At 37.4% G+C, this 7,677-nt stretch overlaps 1 pseudogene; it reads right to left on the bottom strand.

The window, feature by feature from the left end:
* The window catches only part of LOC107727514 (rho GTPase-activating protein 21-like), a 68,311-nt pseudogene that overhangs the window by 31,694 nt on the left and 28,940 nt on the right, over window positions 1-7,677 (bottom strand).

A 7,677-nucleotide genomic window follows, 5' to 3' on the forward strand; every position in this document is an offset into this window, starting at 1 on the left:
AATAAATGTGGCTAACGTGAACTAGAGAAAAACATTTATTTCATAATGAGATTTTCCCCCACTTTCCATTGTTTTACTTCAATGAAAGGTTAGAATTTTGTAAATTTTTTTGAATGAGAGATCAAAAGGATAAACAATGCAGATTTATTTTCACAGCCACCTTTGCTCATATTTACCAAGGGTGCCAATATTAGTGGGCGGCACAGTATAAGTGTAAATTATATAACAATGCAATGATTTTTTTCTCTTAACAATGCAATTCTGACCCGGTGTCTATGTGGATTTTGGACCAATGAGATTTCACTGTGGGTGGGGCTTCTAAGCGCAATACATTAAAAACAAACAACCAACAAAATGTTTTAGGCACTTGTTGATTTTATCAACAGTTGCATTTCTGTGTGGCACCTGGTTTGGACGTTTTATCACAGTCAAATTTATTCTGCAGGATTTCCCTTAAAATCAGTGCAAAAAATGTGAAAAAAATTCTGCCTGGGCCCGTCTTAAAACAAATGAACAAAAATTTAAAATACAGTAAAATCTTACCAGTTGTAGTATATCTTCATCTTTTGGCATCACACACAACTCCAGAAATGTATGACTGGAAGTGGAAAGAAATATTTAGGGCCACCATCAGACAAGTATCAGGACACATCTAAATGAACTGTAATACACTCTCACCTGTTCTGGATGAGCCCTATGACCTGCGAGTACGTCTTCCCAATGATGCTCTCGCCGTTCACTTTCACTATCCTGTCCCCTGTTGACAAAGTTAAATTACCAGGTTTTAGATTATCAGACGTCGATAGGCAAAATGAAACGATGTGCTGTACATTTGTAATGATGGTGTAATTACCAGTGCAGAGTCCAGCGTTGTGAGCGGGCCCTCCCTCTTTGACCTGCTTCACAAAGATTGTGTCCATGTGCTCCAGTCTGTTCCGCGGTCTCCCTGGCAACAACAAAAGCAGCAGAGTCACAAGTGGCCCAGATCACAACAAACCAGCTCCGGGAAGAAGCGAGCGGTCACAAGACTGAGCCACAATAAATATTTTAATCGCACTAGTTTTTCAAATGAAACGTTTAAACCATTAATAGAGCGGAAATGCTGGGACTTCATCTGGAAGTGACCCAGCATTCAATGTGACATCCCTCAGCCCCTGAGGGAGTGCTATACTTGGCTTCATCCTGACATAATATGCCAGAACACAGATCACAGATCTAACAGTGAACAACTAACATTACAAATTCCCTGAGGATGACAGCAATGAGACGCTTAGGCACTGGCCCATGTCTACTCTAGGGCTGTCGCGAGTCACCGATTTTATTCGACTATTCGATTTTTAAAAATCCATTTTGCTCGCGTCGACTAACCGGCAAATTACCGGAAGTGGCGCATTTCACGGACGAGAATCCATAAAACACATCATTAGACTGTTTCCCAAGGCTGCATGATATATTAAACCCATTTAAAAATAATAATTAAGCATAATTGTGAATTCACAAACGCTACGATTTAATTAAATAATTATATGCGATTAGTGTTGTCACGGTACCAAACTTTCAGTATTCGGTACCAATACCAGTGAAAATCCACGGTTCTCGGTACCAATTTCGGTACCAAAGCAAAACACAAAAACATGCTAATTAAAAAATTTGACTATACTTTCATTTTATTTTTCAGTTTTTATTTGTTCTTATAGCAGTATCTGGCAACACTGGCACTTAAACTAATCAAAAAAGCCCATGGACAGGTTATTGCTGACAGGATAGCACATTCGGTAAGGCAAACGCAAAAAATATCATGAAATTATCCATCAGAAACATTATCAACGCTGTCAACAAATTAGCATTTAACACTAGTAAACAGATCTAGAACAAGTAGGTTACAGAATGAAATGAAATAGCATATGCAAACACTAGCCATGAAAAAGTCTATGCTATTTCATTCAGTATAGTAGTAGTAACTTTTCACCAAGTCACGCTAAAAAACATTCAGAAGAGCACTAGACAAAGTTAACATCTATATAGCAATGATTATTAACAAAAACTATAACATAATATGTATTGTTGCATGACTAATAAAAAAAACTGATAAAATTATCCACCCCTATAATAAAATATTAACCAATTTTGATGCAATAAATATGGTATAACACAGTGTTCATCCTAGGCCTGGGCGATAAAACGGTATCGATATTTATCGACGGTACACCTTCATCGATAACGATATAAAAAATGTTCGATATCGCGCATGATATAGGCACGTGCTATGAGTGACGCAGACAGCACACACAAACACATGCTGAATTGAGTGCTGTGCCTGCCTGTGATGAGGAGATTGTGAATAAAAAAAATTAATATTAGTCGAATTTAAAATAAACATTTGCATTTGAATGCAAAAATTGTACAATCGAATGTTAGGAGTGCGTCAGTGGTGTGCAAGATGTGGTGATAATGATGTAAGTGACGTTGCATTTTAATGTTTTGTTAGTCTAGCCCTAGTCTAAAGTGTAACCGTATGATATTAAATATTAGGCAGCACAACTGTTTTTAACATTGATAATAAATGTTTCTTGAACAGCAAATCAGCATATTAAAATTATTTCTGAAGGATCATGTGATGCTGATGACTGGAGTACTGATGCTGAAAATTCAGCTTTGCATCACAGCAACGAATTTAATTTTAAAATATATATAAATAGAAAACAATTATTTTAAATTATATATTTCATCGAAGAAACACAGCCTTATTGAGCAAAGGAGATTTCTTTCAAAAACATTCAAGAAAATACCTCCGCGACCCCACACTGTAGACTACTAATTAATCAAACAAAAACAGATTTTGCTACCTGTTTGAACAAAGTCTTAGAACCACTCAGATGTGCCCAGAATTCAGCATGGCACAACACAAACAAGCCCACTTGGCATATGGCTGCTTTAATCGCTTTCAGTCTTTTCTGGAATTTAAGAATGGAAAACTGAGATCCGAGATCAATTAAAAGAGTGTAGTTGAGCTTCAGGTGTATGTGTAAATCTTTTTTGGTCTTTAGAGACCAGAAACTCTTTATTCTAAACACTGCTCCAAAATTTGGAAAAGGGCAACACTGAGGAGATCAAGAACATTTCTGTCACTGCATAATGTCCCATACCAAGTGATGACATCTTCCTCCTAAAGCTGTAATGGAACAAATTAAAGTCACCAGACAGATGTCATGATTGGGTTTCCCTTTCTTTTTGCTTGAGGTCTTGCCTGTGCAGACTGCTGCAATGCTTCGAAGCCTGAGGCATGATATTCATTCATCGCAAGTGTGAAAGCACAGATATCAACATACTACGGTAAATAACGAGTAGTATAGTACTATGCTGACAGCCCTGCTTCTCTTGCAAAGATTTAATGCACCCTCTTGTGTTCACTGTCATACACTGCAGTTGTCAAATATAAAAACACATTTACCTCAGGAATAAGAACAAATGTACCCAGTACTGCCATGTTTTTTGCATTTGGCACATAATTCATACTCATAATAACATCACTCTAACCAAAAAAATGTGTACAGGTATCAGAAATAACAAAACACAACAGTAACGCACCAAGGATAGTAAATGAAAGCAAGAGAAAAACACCCATAAACTAATCCTAATGGTTGCTTTGCACAACCACATGAGAAGTGAAATTTGACATAGATGCATGTCAGTTATGCAATATGTGCACTGGAGTTCAAGTTTCTTTCTTTTGCTGAGAACATGAAACAATGACTCATTCTTATACTGTCCAAAGCAGATGGATGGCAACTAGGCATGGGCCGGTATGAGATTCTGACGGTATGATAACCTTAGATAAAAGTATCACGGTATTGCGATTACAGCTCTAAAATATGTTATTTTTAAATGTCTGGGTAAAAAAACAACTTATTTTTCCACTGAACACATTTTATTTTTAAGAAACATATAGAACATTTTGGAACAGTAAACATGTCAGGCTAAATAATTAAAATAAATAATTGAATTCTTCGTAATTAAATTAAGTGCAGTCACTTAAGTGGGCCTAAACCTGCAGCTCAACAATAATCAGAACATAAATAAATAATTTTCTGTAAAAAAAAAATCCCTATAAATGAGCTTAAACCTGCAGCTCAATAATCAAAAATATAATTAAAACATAATTTCTGTAAAAAATTCAATAAAAAAAATCTATAAAAAATGCAGGCTTAAACCTGCAGCTCAACAAGGTTTTTGGAGACATGCTCACTTTCTACACATTCATCTTTCAGTCCAAGTTATGATGCAGGAATGTTCACCTTTCCCGGATTAAGTTTGGAGCTATGGTTTGGAGCGGTGAGGTACGAGAATGTGTTCACATACCGTTTTTATACAGTCTATGGCACATACACATAAAGAAAGAGAGAGCGCGAGTGTCACACTCTCCGTTCCGTACAACACTCAAACAGTAGCAAAGTTTGTTTTTTTGTTTTTAAATGCGTGATTTTGAACAGATGTAAACAATGGCAGGAGGCTTAAAAGTATAGACGTGATACCAGCTAAATTTAATTATTGTTCTAAATCGCAGAAAAGTACAGTACGTACTTTAGACTGCTATTCCTCACTCTGTGAAGTAACGTGAGGGAGGAAACTAGTTGACGTTAGCTAGTTAATTAGCCATGTTATCTGCCTCGGTAGCAAGCCAAATAGTATTTATTTCAACACTGAAACAAACGGCGGGGGGGTCTCTGTCTTGATCGAGAGTGAAAGAGGGAGAAATGAAGATGACACAGATATATAGCTTATGTTCGACTTGGAAGTATTTATTTAGCGATCGGCGCTAAAACGTCATCTGTACGGAACATCATTGTGTACGGAACATGGTTAGTCTATGTTACCCGAAAAATTTCCATATGACAGACTTCGTCTTTTTCAACGGGGGAAAAAGTTCCAGGGATTCATCTCCTTCGGCCATCCTGCACACAGGTGACTCTGACCGCTCCCACCAACCGGAGGGGGAGGGGTCGTGTGACTCGCTACGCTCTTCGCTGCACACAACTGAGGGAGTCCTGCACTTTCCGTCTTTGACGACACGTAAAAAAACTGCACATACCGCAGGAACGGTATAACGGAAAATTTTAGTGGTTTTGAAACCGTGACTTTTCCAAACCGCGGTATACCTTGAAACTGGTTATCGGCAACATGGGAAAATACAGACACAAACGATTCTATGCACGTGCAAATAAAAACCAACTAAAACCAGCACAGAAATTCACAACTACAAACCTGTAACCACATTTTCAGAAAGGAAAAACAGGCCTGAAACTTGAACATTTCTTGCTCTCGCACAGCATGCAAATTGAATATTTTACTATTACGTACGCTGATGTAAGTGTTTTGCCTTACTATGTTTTGCATACAAACCAGAGGCACTATTAGTGATGTTATTTGGACTATTCTAGGTAATGTAAATCAAGTTTCACACGCTATGCACTTTTTTTTTTTTTTTTAAGTTGCAATAATGCCTTTTTATATTTCAGTTGTGCTGCACAGAACATAATGAACAACAGCAGCAGTTCCTGTTTCAATTCCACGCTTTTCAATGACCGAAGTAAAAGCATGCAGTGGGTTTAAATCCTTAACCCTTGGCAGCTACAAAATACATTGGTATATAGGATACAGTTTATGCTATAGACGTGAGAAGAGGTGTAATATTACCGGTACTTCTCTTGTACATAGCTCTACACTTTTGCACTATGCTGGATTAGCCTACGTTAAAGAAACCCTGAAATATGTAGGTCAGATACTTGTATGACGCACTGGCTCGAAAAAGCAGAAGAGCATTTAACAAGGTTTGTGCACCACAACAGGCCAAAGATAATAACAAAGCATTTACAGACCTAAAGCTCAGTGTGAATCTCCTCTGAGGAAAGTGGGGCATGATTTGAGGGCGCAGAAATGGGATATAGCAGTGATCTTTTGGGAGAGATGCTGGATTTAGACAATCATTCCTTAACTATTATGTCCTGCACCTGGCCTATCTCTACATTCTTCCACTATAAATAAAAATTTTTCCAAACAGATGTGCTTTCCTCCTCATATTCTTAATTCTTTATAAAGAATGCGGTTTGTCTTTGAAAGTTCCATTCTGTGTGATTTGTTGAAATGCTGTGGGCATTACAACCTTGCTATAATTTAAAACGAACAAATCTATGTAGGTCACAGTTTCAGGGCTCGCAAAATCGCTAGCCCGACGTCCCGGGGCTATTGTGTTTTCCATTTGGGCTACCAAAATGTATCACCACTCTGCCCGACGGGCTATCTTAAATGCAGATCTCCCGCGGGTCCTTAAAAACTCCTAAAGTAAGTTGTATCAAACTTAAGGCTACAAAAAGTTTTAAATACGTTAAATGGTATAAGAAATGTCTTAATTATAATTTCCAGAGGTCTTACAGTTGGGGACGGAAAGACAAGAGTCGCGATACGGCTGGATTAAACTTCAAAAGGCAATGATGTCATTGAATAAATACGAGCGCTGCACATTTCAATTTCATTTAATGCCCTGCACCCTTCAAAGAACACATTTCAAGGGCTCTGCCCTTCGAAGGGAGTAGGGCATAGGGATGCTCACTTCTGTTTGGAATACGCCCCATGTCTCTTGTATCACCGCGGAGGCGTGGACGTGCTCTCTCGTTTCATTCAAATGCAGCTTGCGTCTCAGTTTTTGATTGTATTGAAAATGAAATCAGAGGAATCTAATATTAATACTACTATAATTTTGCTGAAGTGATCACATTGTCCTGACGATTGTTTTGTACAGTAATACTAACCGTCAGGGCATTTTATCGTGATTTATCGTGAAACCGGTAATCGTTCCATCCCTACCTGGGATTTTCCAAAATTTCAACCAGGGATTTTGAAATTTTGCAAGCCCTGAGTTTGTTATCTGCACTGTAATGAAGTCAAACAGACAATGTGGCACAATGTTGGGGATCTGTATTTCTGTGGAAGTCGGTATTGCTGTAGCGAGGATGCTTTAAGTGAGATGAATGCAGAGATGCATGAGCAGGTTTTAGTCATCCAAAGAAGCAGAAGCATTTAAAGGGGTCATATGATGCGATTTCAAGTTTTCCTTTCTCTAAAAGTTTAAAGAAATACATTTTTTAAAAACATGTCTCAAGTCTCCTGGGTTCACTCAACTCTTTGGCATTTTGCATATTGTTGTCCTGCTCTTAATGCAAGAACATGTCCTATATGATAACTAGTAGGGATGTTCATTTTAACCGTTTAACCGGTTAACCGACTATAAGAATTTTGACCGATTAATACAGTTATCAGTTATCAGTTAAACGGTTTAAAAAGTCAATTAATAATTTTTTCAGTAATTTATCAAAATATTTAAAAAGGTTTGCTGCATGGTTAAAAATACGCTACACATATTAAAAAAAATTGTTTTTTTAGGGGGAAAAAACATAAGTCGTGTATAAGCCGCATTTTATGGTTTCATTCAGAAATAGGCCTAATGCCGACGCGAAATGTTTACAAACATTATAATAAACACTGTAAACATAGCTAGGCTATTTTAGTTCCCCTCACTCCACAACAAATTCTTTCAATTAACAGTATTTAGAAAATAACAAGAATTACAAATATAAGAAGCTATAGCAATATAAACGACAAGCCAAAACGAATTAATTTAGG

This window comes from Sinocyclocheilus rhinocerous, unplaced genomic scaffold (assembly GCF_001515625.1).
Source record: "Sinocyclocheilus rhinocerous isolate Xijiao unplaced genomic scaffold, SAMN03320098_v1.1 scaffold306, whole genome shotgun sequence".
Classification (NCBI taxonomy): Eukaryota; Metazoa; Chordata; class Actinopteri; order Cypriniformes; family Cyprinidae; genus Sinocyclocheilus; species Sinocyclocheilus rhinocerous.